Below are 19,221 nucleotides of genomic sequence, written 5' to 3'. Positions count from 1 at the left end.
TTACGGGCGAAGAGATGCAACTCTTAGGAAAGGTGCAACTCTTCGGAAAGGTGCAACTCTTCGGTAAGGTGCAAGGAACGGATGTATTGATTCGGGAAGCATCTATTCGTCCCCTATATAAGGAAGGGCGCCCAGGACCATTGGAGACACCTAAACACACAGAAAACACCGGAAACTCACCATTAAACTCTCTCCCTCTCGGGAGAATAAAAAGTCGGAGGATTCGGTAGCAGGACTGTGGCCGGCAAGGAAAGCAGATCTTCCCTTTGATGTGGCGAAACAGATTCGCCAACCCAGCCTCGTCCTTAATGATCAGATGATCACGGTCGTGAGTGTAAGACCAATGGAAGGGCCTGCTTCCCTCAGACCCTCCACCAGAATTGGACGTCTGCGTCACTTCTTGAGACCGGTTCGGACCTTGGGACCCAAACAGCCTTAAAAACTCCTCAGACTTAGCATCATCGTAAAAATTGTTCTAAAATGCTGTCTTGATGCTTCTCCAAGTCTTGAGGGAACCTGCTTTAAGTTGCTTCAGCCAAGAAGCTGCTTCCCCAACAAGTGAATAAGGGAAGAGCTTGCACAGTAGGTAGTCCTCTGAGACTCCATTAGCCTTGATGCTCAAAACAAGATCCTCAAATCTTTTGATATGATCCATTGGCTGCTCATGAGATAAGCCATGAAAAGGATGATGGCCAACTAAAGCAAAGTAGCCAGGCTTCAGCTCATAGTCGTTCCTCTGGAATGGTGGGGGTACAATCGCTGATCGATTAGCATAAAACAAGTCTGGCCTTTTGAAATCCCCAAGTGTACGACGTGGTTCCGCAACTGCAGGAATCTGGTGTTGGTGTCGATCGACACCTCTGTTGTGTCGTTCGACACCGATTGCATTCGCGTGTTGCTCCTGATAGTGTCGATCGACACCCAGTTGGTGTCGCTCGACACCGAGTCCTGCTGCATCTCGAGCAGCTAATTGCGCATTGAGGCGCGCCTGATCCTCATTGGCGTCCTCAGGTAGGATGAGTCCATGATCATCCAATCTCTGACCCGCTTCATTGTTGGCTTGCCCATCCTCATCTCTCAAAACTCCTTCTACATCAGCTCTGATGACTTTGTCAGCCATTGCTAATTTCTGAGTTTTTCGGTTGGTGCGTTCAAGTTTTCCCAAGTCCAGAACAGACAAGTTGATAAGCTCCTTCTATTTTGTGCTCCTTGTTTGCCTAGACATACACCTGAAAGACAGAAAAGAAGAAAACAAGAAACGCGTGAGTAACAAAATAGAAGTAAAAACTAGACGAAATCTCTAAACAAAACTCAATGATGATTCCCAAGAACTTCGGCAACGTCACCAAATTTGATATGGTTCAAATGACCTAAAACTACTTCCTCAAATAAGGGATCAATTGCAGTATTTGAGGATCGAATTCACGGAGTTCTTTTGTTCAAACAGTGAGTTAAATGTCGAGATTAAGCTAGCAGGGTATAAGTGAAAATAAAAGAGAACAAAGTAAAAAGACAGCAGATTGATTGTGTTGTAAACGATTTAATAAAGAGTTAGGAACAGGGTATTCTCAGGAAACTATTGGTTAGTAGATCTAATGAAAGCTAGGTTGTTATCGAACCATTCTTAAACTCAAACTCTAAATATGGAATAACCGGTGGGCGTGCCGCGAAACTCCCTATATCTATAGCTAATAATAACCGGAGAAGTCGAGAAACTATCAACCTAAATATGCATTTTTAACGAGTTCAATTATTCATCTTAGTAAATAGGCCGATTCTTATTACACACCTATAAACCAGACTCATCAAATAATAGATCCAACTACAGATACCTATGGCGGGAATATCTATTGTCTGGATTCAAGATCTAGTTAGTTACTCTAGATCTAGCATTAGGCATAATTAAAGATGAAGAATTCTACAGATAACCTAGCAAAGGGGGCAATCTACTAAACCATATGAATCCCTAATGAGAAACCCTATTCCTAACAAGCAGACTACTCACACATATTGGATGAAGCAAACAACATATTTGAGTGTGAAAGCATAAACACAGTAAATAGAGAAGGGGAAAGAAGGGATCTCTTCACTGTATATATAGATCTGAATGAAACTCTGAAAACAATCGATGAATAGCTTATGTCTCTTAGTAATAGGGTTTGTAGAAAACTTGAAAAAGACTTGATAAAAGAAACTTAGGTCTAAAAACAATATATATAGACCCTAAAAACGTTCAGGGACTAATAATGCAAATAGTGAAGTCTTCTGGAGCAAATTTGATCTTCTGTCAAATTTAATCGACACTCCTCGCTGATTCCTGAACCAAAATCGTCCTTAGCTTCCTTTTCCTTAGCTTTTGCTCCAAAATGTCTTCTTATCTCCATTGTTGTCCCATTGCATAAAATACCTGAAAAGACACTAAAAAGACTCGAGGAAAAACATAAAGACTCAAAATCTTATACCTAAAACATAAATAAAATCAGTAAAAATCGGGTTATATCAGCTGTGATTAGGTCTTTCATGTACTTGTGAGAGTCAGGTATCACTGCGAGATAGTCCACTAAAGGTATAGTGATTTCAAGATCATTTATCTGTTTTTTTAGGAGGTCTTGGTATTTCTTAACTAGAACTTTCTTGAATCGACCAAGGAATGGAAGCAGAGGTTTGTAAGGAACGAAGACTGTATCTTTGGTCTTTGTAGCTACCGGTTTTTCAACAGAGTTAGTAGCTGGCGGAGCTTGTGGTCGAGTGGGTTGATTGTTGAGTATGTGCTCTTTGATTGTGAGCCAAAACATCATCCTTATAAAAAATCCTCCCCCACTTGAATCACACTGTCCTTAGTGAGTGATGTAGGGACATGTCAAGTTGACAGCTCTCGATCATGTTTGATTGTGATTGCATGGGCAATGGCATACTCCTTTGGATTCTGGATTGCTTTCCTTGGAAGCTAGCCTGGGTTGGAGGTAATAGATGGTGAATCGGGGATGCCTTCCATATATCGTATCCTAGTGCTCAATGACTTGAACTTGTTATTAAGTTCATTGTAGTTGTGGTCGATTTTGTTGTTTAACTCGGCCATCTTCTTTGCGATTTCCATTGCTCATGTTGCTTGTCCTTGAATGATCTGCTAGAGCATGGTTTTCATATCATAATCCTGAGGTGAATGTGGTTGATGCTGTTGTGATGGGAAACCAGGTGGTGGTTGTTGTTGTTGTTTATATCCTCCTTTAAACTGTTGCTTTGGAACAAACCCCTAGCCTTGGTTGTAAGGAACAAACTGTTTGGGTTGTTGCTGCTACTGCTGCTAAGGGTAGACTTGGTCTTGTGGGTTGGCTACATTGGTGGTTCGGTATGACAGATTTGGGTTTGGTCTATAATTGTTGTATCCCTTGTTGTAGCCACGTTGGTTCTGAACATAGCTGATTTCAGCACACTGATCATTCTCCCCTTCTTGAACTTGGAATGGTTCATCGTCTGAGACGAATTGAACATGCTTCTGCTGCACTTGGAGAAGTTTGTTTAGCTTGTCATTGAGAACTTTAATCTCTCTTCGGTGCTTGTCATCAGATTCAGAGCTAGTGCGAGTGTGCTAAGAAGAGAAGCTTGTTTAAAGCCATGATGAGGGCATTTGGTTTGATAAACTTTGAAGCGTTCCCAAGCTTCACAAAAGGTTTCCGTTTGCTTGATATCTGGATATCTCATTCCAGAGTCTTGCAGTTTTGGAGTTGGAGAAGAATTTAGCCAAGAAGGCTTTCTTGCAGTCATCCCAGGTTGTGATTGAATTCTGGGGTAGCGTCTTTTCCCACAGATGGGCTTTGTCTCCAAGTGAGAAGGGAAACAAGCGAAGCTTGAAACCATCTTCACTGACTTCATTTATTTTAGTAAGGCTACAGAGCCTTTCAAACTCTTCTAGATGATCTAGCGGATCCTCCATTGGCAGGCCATTAAACTTGTTCCCTTGAACCATTGCAATGAGACCGTTTTGATCTCAAAGTTGTCGTTCTATACTAGAGGTGGAACAATGCCATGACGTTGGTTGGGGTTGTGTGGAAAGTCACCAGCACCAATGTTATTGGGTTGCACTTGCTCATCTACAACATCAGCCATTTAGTCTGTTGTTGTCTGTTCTCTCTGTTGGCGAGCAATACGGTTGATGTTATCGTTGAATAGGACGTTTTTGATTTCCTTGTGAACGTGTATGCATACAACAGGTATTAGCTCAGCGTTAGCAGACCTATTAGATATGAGTTTGTAAAGCTGTTGCTGGGTACCTGAAACACAAAGAGAGAAAAGCAAAATGACAGTATCTTTTGTAACAAAAACAAAGTTGATCTTACCAATTCTAATGATCTCAAATATAGCAAACAAACACCAAATTGGTAAGGGTGCCAAATTGATAATAGGTGTTTCGTATCAATTAATCCTAAAATACTATCGTGTCGTTGTACTATTTTAGGTTGTCAATCCAATCTCGTATGATGCAAACAAATGAGATATGATAAGAATGCACTAAGTCAAGCCAAGCAGAGAGTTGTTGGTTTCTAACAGTCTTAATGTGCAATAACAGAAATGAAATGAAACTAAAATATGAAATGACAATAAAAGGGAGATGAATAACAAAGCAAAAGTGATAACAAACAATCAAATGGATGAGAGATTCCTAAGGATGGGGTAATCGAATAGCGTGGTCTCCTTAATCTACTTAGACGGTTGACAAAACTTCACCGATGTTATCCCGAAACAACAAGTTCAACAACAGATTAATTCACTACCGTGCATCAAATCCTCAAGCAGAGAGCTAGACACCGACCTAATCACCAGTAGCGATTTCTAACTAAGTAGACTATATAACATCAATTTGTTAAAGCCAATACCCGCTCTAAACGGCCAATCCCTTGGGATAGAGACGAATATCATTGGAATTAATAGATCCGACATTCCATCAAACACCTTCTGAGTGCGGGAATATCTTGATTCATATTCATGTTGATCAAGAAGGAACAAACAATAAGCGCAACTAATCCAGAAGAGACTCTAATATTCTAAACTCAACCACCTAGAGGGACTAAGGACACCACAACTATTCTATCCCATCCTCAGAAATACAGTTCATTGCTCAGACGTAATAAAAGACAATAGCAATGCAACAAATGAGAACATGATAAAGGATGAAACGAAAACTGAACTATCAAATACTTGAAAGTGACTACAAAATCGCCGGAGATTTCTGCGGCTACAAAAGTTTGCAAAAAAGATGATAATAAGATAAAGGATGGATACCCTAGGGAAAACCCCTAGATGCCATTTATAAAAGCGAAATGAAACAAATAGGAAACTCGATAGATAGTAATCTTCACGTTGGGACGCAGCGATCGAGCATCTGATGGGCTAAAATGGGCCTCCCTGCGATTGAGTATGTCATGGATCAAACTGGGCTTCAAGGACTCCGTCTTGCGATCGAGTGGACAAGATGGAATGGTCCAGCGACCTTGCGATCGAGTGGATGTCTTGAGGTTGTGATCGAGTGGTTTCTTCAGCTTCTCTTCTTTTCTGTGTAAAATGAGTAGATGGGCTTGCTGGTGATCGAGTGGTTTGGTGGGTGATTCCTTTGGCTTCGCGATAGAGTGAAAATGAGCTGCTAGCTTCTCCGGAATTGTGATCGAGTGTTTTCCCTTATTAGGCCTCTAAGGTTGCGATCGAGTACTTTGGATGAGGGTATAATTCAGCATCCTGACTTTTTGTTCAATTTCTCCTCTGTTTGAACACAAAAAGCATTTAAAGTACCTGAAAGCAATCCAATATGCAATGCACATGCAATCCTAATGCAAAATCGTCCTAAGTATGCAAAACATACTAAATTAACTACTAATGAGATAAAATATGGATGAAACAATGGCAAAGAGGTGAAGAATGAAAGCCTAAATTATGCAAATTATAGAGATATCAATTATATATTTTCATAGAAAAATTAAAAAAGTTACTAAATTAGAAAAATCTTTCTATAATTAATACTTCTCTAAATTAATAAATTTTACAGTCCTAGTATTATTAATTTATATAAAGTTTTTATAGTAACTAGCCAAATAAAATGTCTTCGTTTCTGTGGACATTGAACTTTCCAAAAGTAGGCTTGAGAAGGCTTGGTATTTGGGCCAGAGAAGCGACTTTGGTTTCCACCTTACTTCATCATTTTTTGTATAATAGTCAGACTTTACGGTATATTTTCTGGATTTTGTAAAATGTCAACCCATGACATCAAGTCTATTTGGTGAGCCCAAATGTAATGCACATACCAAAGGGACTGAGCAGGTATCCATGGGTCATTCGATACCAAAATTGACGCTCCTGAACCTACTCTTTTAATAAGTCTTTTATTAACCAAAGGTAGAGTAGATACTATACTTCTATATCCATACAATGGTGAGTATGATCTTATTGGGTCCATAGGATTGCAATCAAAAGTTTTTAATTCCAAAAATAGTATTCAAATAAATATTTTAATTTTAATTATTAAAATTCAAAACAAAAAGATTCAAAAAATACATGAATTAATCACCAAAAATTACTGACAAATATGTTTCCGCCACAAAATATTTATATCAAAATTTTTCTGCCAAAATTTTTTCTTGCAAAAAAGGGAGATTGACAAAAGTAGCAGTAAAAAAATAATTTTCTTCTAAAAATAGCATCTCTTCTAAACATTGACGGTTATATTTTTTGTTAGTGTCTTTTTATCGTAACTTCTCGTAAAACTGTATTTCCATCGTAAACAGTAGTGTCTGTTAAAATATTAAAAATTACTTTTTTACAATCGTGTCTTTCATCGTAAATAGTTGTGTCTATTAAAATTTTGACAGTTACGTTTTTTACAGTCATGTCTTTTCATTGTAAATAGTTGTGTCTGTTAAAATATTGACGGTTACTTTTTTACATTCATTTCTTTTCATCGTCACTTTTGGTTAACATTGGTGGTTATTTTTTCTGTTAGTGTCTTTTTTATAGTAACTTCTCATAAAATTGTATTTTCATCGTAAACAATTGTGTCTGTTAACATATTGACGGTTACTTTTTTCATTCATGTGGTTTCATCATAACTTTTTGATTGACAGTTATTTTTTATGTTGGTATCTTCTTATCGCAACTTCTCGTTTGTTTATTTTTATCTTAACGAGTTCGATTGTTCACCTTAGTAAATAGGTTGATTCTTATTACACACTTATAAACTAGGCTCATCAAATAATAGATCAAACTACAGATACCTATGGTGGGCATATCTATTGTTTGGATTCAAGATCTAGTTAAGTACTCTAGATCTTGCATTAAGCATAATTAAAGATGAAGAATTCTATAAATAACCTAGAAAAGAGGGCAATCTACTAAACCATATGAATTTCTAATGAGAAATTCTATTCCCTAACAAGCAGATTACTCAGAGAAATTGATTGAAGCAAACAACATAATTGAGTATGAAAACATAAACACAGCAATAAAGATGAGGGAAAGAAAGGATCTCTTCACTGTATTCAAAACTGAATGAATATCTGAAAACAATGGATGAATAGCTTATGTCTCTTTGTAACAGGGTTTTGCAAAAAACTTGATAAAAGAAACTTAGGTCTAAAACAATGTATATAAACCCTATAAAACGTCCAGTGATTAATAATGCAAATAGGGAAGTCTTCTGGGGCAAATTTCCTTTTCTGTAAACTTGAAAGCGTCATGGACTTTTGATATGTCTATAATTTGCATGTTTTCAGTGTCTATTCATCATCACTTTGAGTCTAGTTTCGTATCATTCATCACTGTTTTATATCATTTCTCATCATTCTTGCACACTTTGCATGATTAGGATAGCTTTGCATACATATTGCATTTCTGAGTTGTTTTCAGGTGATTTGGAGCTGTTTGCGAGCAAATTGGAAGAAACGAGCCAGAACCAGAAGACATACTCGACCCCCAGGCCGAGTGACTTTGGAGCCATTCTTCCCACATACTCGACCCCCAGGTCGAGTGACTTTGGAGCCATTCTTCCCGTCCACTCTACCACCAGGTCGAGTAACCTCAGCTCAGGCCACTCGACGACATTACTCGACCCCCGGTCGAGTACCGCTTCGCCACACCACCTGACCACACTCGACCATTCACTCTACCACGTTACTCGACCCCCTGGTCGAGTATCATCACTCACCACCATCACCATCACTCGACCGGACACTCGATCACGTCTTCACAGTCTACTCAAATCCGCACTCAACCAGACAAGCTGAGCACAAGGAAGAAAAGAGGAGAAGACAAAGTGTTTGGAAGCGGCCTGGACCTCCATCGGATCACGAAGCCCATCTCGGCCCGTTATCACTCTATGGGCCGGGCGATTAGGTTATTGGCCCGTCTACTATCATTTTATTTTGTTTGGTATAAATAGATGTTTTAGGGTTCTGTCCTAAAACATCTAGTCGACATTGCGTTTTTGCTTCAGTTTTATTTTCAGTTTTACTCTGCTACGCCGCTTTTGCTTTTGCAACCTGTAGTTCGCGATTTTTCCAAGTTATTGAGATTCCGCGTTTGATTTCATTAGTCATCTTGTTTCTCTACTCTTTATCTCTTTACTTATGCAATATTATCGTTTACCTGCGTTTATGTCTTTGAGCATGCTGTCTGAGTAGTGACTTAGAATTCTTAGGGATGGGATAGAGTAGTTGTGGAATCCGTAGTCTGTAGAATGGTTAAGTTTTAGAATTGATTGAATCCCTTTAGGACTAGTTGCGTTTACTGCTTATTTCTTTCTGATCAACTGGAATTCGATCCCAAGCATTCCCGCACCCAGAAGGTGTTCGATGGAATGCTTGATCCACTAGTTCCTGAGATATGCGTCTCTATCCCAAGGGATTGGCCGTTTAGAGCGTTTATTGACTTTATCAGTCTGTTCGTATTACCTGCATAGTTAGATTCCGTTAATGGGAATTAGTCTTGGCTAGCTTTGCTTGAGGATTTCTATCACGGGAGTGGATTGATCTGTTGTTGAACCTGTTGTCTAGGGATAGCTTGATTGCGCTTGTTAACCATTCGAATAGGCTAGGACACCACTCTACTCGATTACCCCATCCTTAGGAATTTCTCGTCTACCTTATTTCTCTGTTTTATCGTTATCGCTTAATCGTTCTCATTGCCTGTTTCTTAGTTTTTACAATCACTCGACCAGTATACTCGACCACACCCAGTGTCTGGCAACAGACTGTGCAGTCGAGTATAGCTGTTTCATATCCTGTCTGTTACTCGACCTGTTACTCGACCACATCCTACTTATGGCATCAGCCTGTTGTGGTCGAGTGATTTTAGTAATTCTGTTATTGCTTCTGTTTTCTGCATGTTCGCTTAGGACTCTTAGAAACCCCAAATCTGTTATTGCTTGGCTTGACTTAGAGACTTCTGATCACATCTCATCTGTTTGCATCACACCCATTTGGATTGACACCTAAAATACTACAATGACATGATTGGTGTTTTAGGAATAATTGACTAAAAATATATTATCAATTTGGCGCCGTTGCCAATTGGGTGTTTGTTTGCTATATTTGAGATTTCAGAATATTTAAGATCAAGTTCTTTTTCATTTTTTCTGAAAGTTACTAACTTTGTGTTATTTCTGTTTGTCTGTTTTGATTTAGGTACTACGGATCACTAGCTTCACCAGTTGGTACTCGTTGTATGCAAACACGGTCACGAGGATATCAGAATCTCCTGTTCAACGATAACATCGACCGTATTGCACGCCAACTCAGAACACAGACAGAAACAGACACAATGGCTGCAGTTGTTGATGAGCAGGTGCAACCAAACAACATAGGTGCAGGCGATGCACCACGCAACCACAATCAGCGTAATGGAATCGTGCCTCCACCTGTGCAGAACAACAACTTTGAGATCAAGAGCGGTCTCATTGCCATGGTTCAGAGCAACAAGTTCCACGGCCTCCCTATGGAGGATCCACTCGATCACCTGGACGAGTTTGATAGGCTCTGCAGCCTAACAAAGATCAATGGAGTCAGTGAGGATGGCTTCAAGCTCAGATTGTTTCCTTTCTCTCTTGGAGACAAAGCCCATCAGTGGGAAAAGTCGCTTCCTCAAGGCTCTATCACCTCCTGGAATGACTGCAAGAAAGCCTTCTTGGCTAAGTTTTTCTCGAACTCCAGGACTGCGAGACTAAGGAATGATATCTCCGGTTTCACTCAGACGAATAATGAGACTTTCTGCGAAGCATGGGAGCGCTTCAAAGGTTATCAGACGCAATGTCCTCATCATGGTTTCTCCAAAGCTTCGCTTCTCAGCACTCTCTACAGAGGTGTCCTCCCAAAAATCAGGATGCTTCTAGATACCGCTTCTAACGGGAACTTTCTCAACAAAGACGTTGAAGACGGATGGGAGCTGGTAGAGAACTTAGCTCAGTCGGATGGCAACTATAATGAAGATTATGATAGAAGCGTCCGCACCAGCTCTGATTCTGATGAGAAGCACCGCAGGGAAATGAAAGCCATGAATGACAAACTGGACAAGCTACTGCTTGCGCAACAGAAGCACATTCATTTTCTGGGTGATGATGAGACGTTCCAAGTTCAGGATGGGGAGACTATGCAATCAGAAGAGGTCAGTTATGTGCAGAACCAAGGAGGTTACAACAAAGGTTTCAACAACTTCAAGCAGAACCATCCCAATCTGTCTTACAGAAGTACAAACGTTGCAAACCCGCAGGACCAAGTTTACCCTTCACAGCAGCAGAATCAACCCAAGCCCTTTGTTCCATACAACCAAGGTCAAGGGTATGTTCCTAAGCAGCAGTATCAGGGCAACTATCAGCAGCAACTTCCACCACCTGGGTTCACACAGCAGCAACAACAACCAGCTTCAACAACTCCAGATTCAGACTTGAAGAACATGTTACAGCAGATTCTCCAAGGGCAAGCTGCAGGAGCAATGGATCTCGCCAAAAAGATGGCCGAAATCCACAACAAGGTTGATTGTACTTTCAACGATCTGAATATCAAACTTGAGGCACTTACCTCTAAGGTCAGATACATGGAAGGACAAACAGCGTCAACTTCTGCTCCAAAAGTAACAGGACTTCCAGGAAAGTCCATACAGAACCCGAAGGAATACGCCACCGCTCACGCTATCACCATCTGCCATGATCGAGAGCTGCCTACTCGACATGTCTCCACATCAATCACCGAGGACAGTGATGTTCAAGACGGGGAGGTTTCTACTCAGATTGAAATTTCAGTGGTTGGACTCGACCATTCAGCAGGATCCCGATTTCAAACACAGTCCAACCTAGACGAGAAAGCAGCCATCATTGAGAGGATGGTAAAACGATTCAAGCCAGCACCATTACCTTCACGTGCTCTTCCATGGAAATTCAGGAAAGCATGGATAGAAAGATACAATTCTCTTGCAGAGAAGCAGCTTGATGAGATGGAAGCGGTGATGCCTCTAATAGAAGTGCTCAACCTAATCCCGGATCCTCACAAAGATGTGAGAAAGTCAATTCTAGAAAGGATCAAGATTCATCAAGATTCAGAAGACGAATGTGATGCTATCCCGTCTAGGACCACTGTTAAGAGGAGTGTTCAAGAAAAACTGGAAGATCCAGGAACTTTCACTCTACCATGTTCCATCGGTCAATTGGTTTTCAGCAATTGCCTTTGTGATTTGGGAGCTTCAGTAAGCCTAATGCCACTCTCAGTAGCAAGGAAGCTGGAATTCACTCAGTACAAACCTTGCGACCTGACTTTAATCCTTGCTGATGGGTCTTCAAGAAAACCCTTCGGCCTTCTACAAGATCTGCCACTAATGATTAATGGAGTGGAGGTGCCTACGGATTTCGTTGTGCTTGATATGGAAGCAGAACCTAAGGATCCTCTAATCCTAGGAAGACCTTTCTTAGCCTCAGTGGGAGCGATGATAGATGTCAGAGATGGGAGAATAAGTCTCAACCTTGGGAAGCACATCAAGCTCCAGTTTGACATCAATAAAACCTCGCAAAGGACAGCTGTAGAAGAAAAGGTCAGGGCTCAACCTCAGCCTTCGAATTCAATCGCTAGACCAAGCACAGCCTCTACACCCGACTTGCGAAATCTCAAAAAGAAATCTGATGAGCAAGAAGAGACCATAGAGAAGCTAGCTCAGACAGTTGAGCAACTTAAGAGTAAACTGGATCAGATGCAAGAGATAGCTAAATCCAAATGCGGGAATAACACTATCCCGAGGAAAAAGATTACTTCAAGATGGTCTGAAGAGATAGATTATCCACCAGAAGAGAAAGAAGCCTATTTCGAGGAAAGAAGAATTGAGTATTCTGCAACTCATCTCTCAAGAGAGGATGCTGAATATGATGATGAGATTAGAGAGGACTATGCAGACCCTCTCTATCACCCATTTTCTTCTTAATGAGTGTGAGGAGTCAAGCTAGAGACTTTAAACAAGCTCACTTGGGAGGAATTCCCAAGACTGTTTCTGTAAATAAAACTTTTATTTTCTCGTTATTTTTGATCTGTTTTTGGTTGTGTTTCTGATTCTCAGGAACAGAGAAACAGCGTGGAGGTAGAGTAAAAATTTAAAATTTTTACTCTACAGAGCAACAGGAGATCGAGTATTTCAGAAATTCAAGAATTTGAAAAAACCTCTGTTGCACTCAGAGGCCATGAGTTCGAGTAGTTTGGTCGAGTATTAGTAATGATTTTAAAAACTCAAAATTTTGAAATCATATTTATACTCGACCAACAGAAGCTACAAAGACTTACAGAGAGCTTATCAAATTTACAGAGGATTACAGAAGGCTCTGAGACATTCCTAGACAACAATAAACAATGCTTCAGGACAAACAGACAGAGCGTGGCCCACCACCTCTCACTTTTGTTCCCCAAGCGTTTCTAAGGATAAGAAAATCCCAGCACTCCATCTCATCCACTCGATCTAACCCTATCTCTCCCCACCGACACTATCTCTCTTCCTCACAACCCTCACTCGACCTCATCCTCACACGCACGACCAAACCTCACCATATCTCTTCCTCTTCAGTCACTCGACCGCACCATCACACTCGACCTCACCGTTCACTCGATCTCGCCCCTCCGGCTTTGTCTCCCTCCTTCACTCTACCTCGAAACAACCGTCGCCGTTCGCGCCACCTCCTTCACTCTCTCCTTCACTCGACGATGGTACTCGATTTCGCCATTTCTTCCTTCTCACCGTCGCCTCCTTACCACTCGACCGCAACTCGACCTCTCCGTGCTTCATCTTCATCTTCATTTACTCGACTTCGCCGGAGCTTCTCGCCGTTCCAGCTTCGCATACTCTCTCACCGTCTCTCGTTTCACTCGACCACTTCACACTTCGCCTCAACATCTTCGCCGGAGTTTCTCGCCATTGTCCGTGCTTCCGTCATCTCCGTTCACTCGACCACCGGACCGGCTTCACCATCTCTCAACTATCCACCATTCACTCGACCTCGCCATTCACTGCGCCTCCATTCGTCTCTTTACTCGACTACTCCTCAAACCGCCACCGTCTTCTCTAAATTCGCCGTTTACTCGACCGTTTCACTCCACCGCGTACTTGACTGGTTTAGTGTGTGTGTTTATTTAAACTAACATATTGATATTTGGTTTTGAGTTACATTCTTTTTCAGGGAATCAATATGAGTAACTACAGTGGCGAATCCTCCATGGATGCGGATTACAACGTCGATGAAGCTGAATCTTGGTCAACTAGACCAGAGAGAGAGCAACAGGCTTATGAGAGCTTCAGAGCCGAGACCCAACGCTCAGTAGCTCGACGCAATGAAAGGAGAGCTGAGATTGCTAGAGGAAAGAGAGCGATGACCAGCAGATATGAGTTGATCGACGAAGATATTGACGTCGAGTATGAGCCTGAGTCATGGCACAGAGAAACAAAACTGTTGAACAAGCCTGATGAAGTTACAGTGGAGGAGTACATCAGACTTTTCGAGCTGAACGACTTCTGGGGAACGAGGTACCCCTGTTACGAGACTCTAGCCCAGCTTGGGCTACTGGAGGACGTACAGCACTTATTCGAGAAGTGCCATCTTGAGACGCTGATGTCTTACCCGTACGTCGCTTACAAGAAGGAAACAATAGAGTTTATCTCCACTCTGCAAGTGGAGTTGTATCAGGGACTTACTGCAGATGAACTGGAGAGTGAAGGGTTGGGGTTCTTGACTTTTTCAGTTAACGAGCAGCGTTACCAGCTATCTATCAAGAGCTTGGAAGGATTATTTGGTTTTCCTAGTGGAAAGGGAACTAAACCCAAGTTCGAGAGGGAAGAGTTGGAGGATTTGTGGTTAACCATTGGGAACGATTTGGCGCTCAACTCTGCAAGGTCTAAGAGCAACCAGATTCGAAGCCCTGTGATCCGTTACTATCAGCGCTCAATAGCGAATGTTCTGTACCCCAGGGAATCTACGGGCACCGTGTCTAACACAGACATGGAAATGATTGATTCTGCACTCAAGGGCATTCTCCGGAGAACAAAGGGGAAGAAGGTCCTAAAGGGCGACCTCAATGATACACCACCGGTTATGCTTCTGTTGATCCACCTGTGTGGATACAGGAAGTGGGCGCACACCAACGGAAAGAAGAAGGTGCGAGGAGCCCTTTGTGTAGGTGGCGTTGTGACACCGATTCTGATTGCATGTGGTGTACCTCTTACGTCTCCAGGGTTTGATCCGAGGATGATGGATTTAGATCACTTGCGTCGTTGTGAGTTTCTGGAGTACGACATGGTTGGAGATTTCTATCGCTACAAATTCGAGCACTCCCTGACCCGAACAGCCAACATTTTGCTTCCCTGCATCGAGGCCACAACCATACTTCAGGGTGAGAACATTGACTTCAGACCTGCGCGTGATTACCTCTACTTTGAGAGCACTCCACCGACTGATGACAATGTCCCTACGACGGAAGCTACAGAGGATGATTTTGCTGAGACGGATGAGGATAGGGAGGAGGAGTATGATACGAGCATGTATCATTTCAGTGAGCACGTACCTCCAGCGCGGGAGAGCAAGAGCTTGAGTGAAGCTCACAGAAACAACAGTAAGTTGCAGAGGTGGTGCAAGAAACAAGATAGGTTACTTATCAAGTGCTTCAAGGCCATCACGTTTCTGACGGACAAGATAAGTTGCTTCTCTTCTACCACAGCTATTCCGCAGGGAGAGCGTCCTCAGGACATGCCTTCGAGGAGATATGACGCGCCGGGGCCAAGTCATCACAGGCCTGAGCCAAGTCACCACAGGCCTGAGCCTAGTGACCGAGTAGTACCACCAGTCCCTGCAAGGCATTCATCATTCGAGCCTCGGGAGCTCGGGAGAAAGAAGAAGGCTGCACTCGCTAGGTCTGGCAGCAGGAGTACACGACTTCTCCAGTCCCGTAGCTTACGCGACCGCGGTGCTGGCCGCAGCAGAAGAAGAGAGGTCGAGTATCATCAGAGCGGTGCTGGCCGCGACGAAGGAGCAGAGGTCGAGTACCCCCAGGGGGAAGCTGAGACACAACAGGGAGATTCTTCGATGGCCTGGGAGCAATCACAGGCAGCTATTGACGACCAACTCCGCTCCTTTTTCCACTGAGGTATGCACCTCACTCCACCATTGTAATATACCATCTCTTGTTTTTATTTAGTTTTTGTGATGTGTTTTTGTCCTGAGTACTCTCTTCCAAATTTGGTCACACAGTGGACTGTGTGATTTAAGTTTGGGGGAGGGCTCAGGAAGTGTGTGTTGCATTGTATAATCTTGAGTCTGCATTCATCTAAGGCATAGAAAAACCAAAAAAATTGAAAAATTCCAGAAAATGATTTCACAAAAATAGAGTGTTCATGTAGTTGCATTGCATTTAGGATCGAGTCTAGAGTGTTTCGTTTAGGATTGTTGCATATGCATAGGGGATAATGATGAGATAGCCTTGTAAGCATTTTGGTTCACCAGATAAGCTCGGTGCCCTCGTTGTTAGTTGTTTGATGCGTTGTCATTGAAATTGAAGTAAGAACTGCACCATGCCTAGATTGCTCTACTCGACCACACTGTTAGGATCTGATATCATTCCCTATCAATTTGAACTTGAATCTGATTTAGAATTATCATGTCTTGGAATCGAATTTGAACTCATGGATACCCTAAAATACTTGGATTTTCTTACTCATTTTAACCACTCTTGTTGATCCAAGTAGCTGACTCTCCTTATTAGAGCAGTTAACCCATACCCAAACCTGAACTTTCTTTCAAGCCCTATATCACTTGTGAGTGTTTGTGAGGTCTTATTTCGATTGAGCTTGGTAGAAAGTGTTAGGTTCGTAACGACAGAGATAGTGTCTCATGTAGTTCTAGTTCGCGTTCTTCAGACTGGATAGGACTAGGTGGGCGCTTATATCATGGGTTGGGATGTGTTTAAAAGAAAAGAGGGAATCCATTGTTGATGAGGAAAGGGAAAGAATTCTAGGGGAAGTAAGCTAAAGAAGTTAGAAAAAAATCTAGTAAAGGTGTTGGGAATGTTAAAGAAAAGAATGAGGTTCTTGTTAGCTAAAGAAGAAAGGTTAAAAGCCTTTGGTTTTAAAAAAAAAAACAGGAACCTTAGTTGTTAAAGAAGTCCAAACCCGCTAGATGTATCAAGAGCGTTGAGAAAGCTTCTCCTAGAGTTAAGAGAAAAAAAAAAAAAGAATGATATGAAAAAGAGTTTGAAAGATTCATGAGTGCAAAGGGTAGAGTTAAGTTGGGACAGGAGTTGGGATTACCATTAGAGCTTCATTGTTATACTCTGGGTAGATGGGATCTTATCTCTGTATGCATAACTTGGGACTTACCTTTAGCATTCTACTAAAGCTCAATCATTCTTGAGGGATCCCCTGTTACTTAAGCCTATTCTGTAGGGGACCATCTTTGTCTCTTGACCTTCACCTTAGCCAAATGAGTTCATTGATGATGCATTGCTTGATTCACGTTCCAGAACTAATGAATGTTAAAGGGATTGGTAGATTTGAAAACATGTGTAGGTCGAGTATAAGAGACGGATTTATTGATAACAAGGCATGGCTAACGTTTTTGAGTGGAATTCAATCATATCGCATCTTAGAACTACCAACTTGGACATTGATTTTATTTGCTCTATCATATGCTTTGGTTCTGAGTCCCCGCCTTCACTCCTCTCCTTCAACTATGTCTTCTTATTTGCTTGAGGGCAAGCAAAGACTAAGTTTGGGGGAGTTGATATGTCTATAATTTGCATGTTTTCAGTGTCTATTCATCATCACTTTGAGTCTAGTTTCGTATCATTCATCACTGTTTTATATCATTTCTCATCATTCTTGCACACTTTGCATGATTAGGATAGCTTTGCATACATATTGCATTTCTGAGTTGTTTTCAGGTGATTTGGAGCTGTTTGCGAGCAAATTGGAAGAAACGAGCCAGAACCAGAAGACATACTCGACCCCCAGGCCGAGTGACTTTGGAGCCATTCTTCCCACATACTCGACCCCCAGGTCGAGTGACTTTGGAGCCATTCTTCCCGTCCACTCGACCACCAGGTCGAGTAACCTCAGCTCAGGCCACTCGACGACATTACTCGACCCCCGGTCGAGTACCGCTTCGCCACACCACCTGACCACACTCGACCATTCACTCTACCACGTTACTCGACCCCCTGGTCGAGTATCATCACTCACCACCATCACCATCACTCGACCGGACACTCGATCACGTCTTCACAGTCTACTCAAATCCGCACTCAACCAGACAAGCTGAGCACAAGGGAGAAAAGAGGAGAAGACAAAGTGTTTGGAAGCGGCCTGGACCTCCATCGGATCACGAAGCCCATCTCGGCCCATTATCACTCTATGGGCCGGGCGATTAGGTTATTGGCCCGTCTACTATCATTTTATTTCGTTTGGTATAAATAGATGTTTTAGGGTTCTGTCCTAAAACATCTAGTCGACATTGCGTTTTTGCTTCAGTTTTATTTTCAGTTTTACTCTACTACGCCGCTTTTGCTTCTGCAACCTGTAGTTCGCGATTTTTCCAAGTTATTGAGATTCCGCGTTTGATTTCATTAGTCATCTTGTTTCTCTACTCTTTATCTCTTTACTTATGCAATATTATCGTTTACCTGCGTTTATGTCTTTGAGCATGCTGTCTGAGTAGTGACTTAGAATTCTTAGGGATGGGATAGAGTAGTTGTGGAATCCGTAGTCTATAGAATGGTTAAGTTTTAGAATTGATTGAATCCCTTTAGGACTAGTTGCGTTTACTGCTTATTTCTTTCTGATCAACTGGAATTCGATCCCAAGCATTCCCGCACCCAGAAGGTGTTCGATGGAATGCTTGATCCACTAGTTCCTGAGATATGCGTCTCTATCCCAAGGGATTGGCCGTTTAGAGCGTTTATTGACTTTATCAGTCTGTTCGTATTGCCTGCATAGTTAGATTCCGTTAATGGGAATTAGTTTGGGCTAGCTTTGCTTGAGGATTTCTATCACGGGAGTGGATTGATCTGTTGTTGAACCTGTTGTCTAGGGATAGCTTGATTGCGCTTGTTAACCATTCGAATAGGCTAGGACACCACTCTACTCGATTACCCCATCCTTAGGAATTTCTCGTCTACCCTATTTCTCTGTTTTATCGTTATCGCTTAATCGTTCTCATTGCCTGTTTCTTAGTTTTTACAATCACTCGACCAGTATACTCGACCACACCCAGTGTCTGGCAACAGACTGTGCAGTCGAGTATAGCTGTTTCATATCCTGTCTGTTACTCGACCTGTTACTCGACCACATCCTACTTCTGGCATCAGCCTGTTGTGGTCGAGTGATTTTTTAGTAATTCTGTTATTGCTTCTGTTTTCTGCATGTTCGCTTAGGACTGTTAGAAACCCCAAATCTATTATTGCTTGGCTTGACTTAGAGACTTCTGATCACATCTCATCTGTTTGCATCACACCCATTTGGATTGACACCTAAAATACTACAATGACATGATTGGTGTTTTAGGAATAATTGACTAAAAATATATTATCAACTTTGCTCGGCCGTAACTGGTGTCGATCGACACCAGGAGTGTGTCGATCGACACTCCTCTTAATCTGGAACTGAAAATTGTCCTTAGCTTCCTTTTCCTCAGCTTTTGCTCCAAAATATCTCATTATCTCCATTGTTGTCCCACTG

General features: G+C 41.9%; 1 non-coding gene and 2 pseudogenes across 3 annotated transcripts; 2 read left to right on the top strand and 1 right to left on the bottom strand.

Moving 5' to 3' along the window:
* Window positions 1-448: 448 nt before the first annotated feature.
* On the bottom strand, window positions 449-4,204 carry AT5G30060 (annotated as a pseudogene; the record flags this gene model as incomplete). The annotated part of the gene is made up of 1 exon: window positions 449-4,204.
* Window positions 4,205-9,705: 5,501 nt separating this feature from the next.
* AT5G29975 lies at window positions 9,706-15,609 on the top strand (annotated as a pseudogene; the record flags this gene model as incomplete). Its single annotated transcript has 1 exon — window positions 9,706-15,609.
* Window positions 15,000-15,220, top strand: MIR854b. The gene has a single exon (NR_142796.1). It is a non-coding gene; the product is annotated as a microRNA ath-MIR854b precursor (primary transcript).
* Window positions 15,610-19,221: the final 3,612 nt, after the last annotated feature.

Source organism: Arabidopsis thaliana, chromosome 5 (genome assembly GCF_000001735.4).
Source record: "Arabidopsis thaliana chromosome 5, partial sequence".
Classification (NCBI taxonomy): domain Eukaryota; kingdom Viridiplantae; phylum Streptophyta; class Magnoliopsida; order Brassicales; family Brassicaceae; genus Arabidopsis; species Arabidopsis thaliana.
This window is presented reverse-complemented; position numbering and strand designations above follow the sequence as displayed.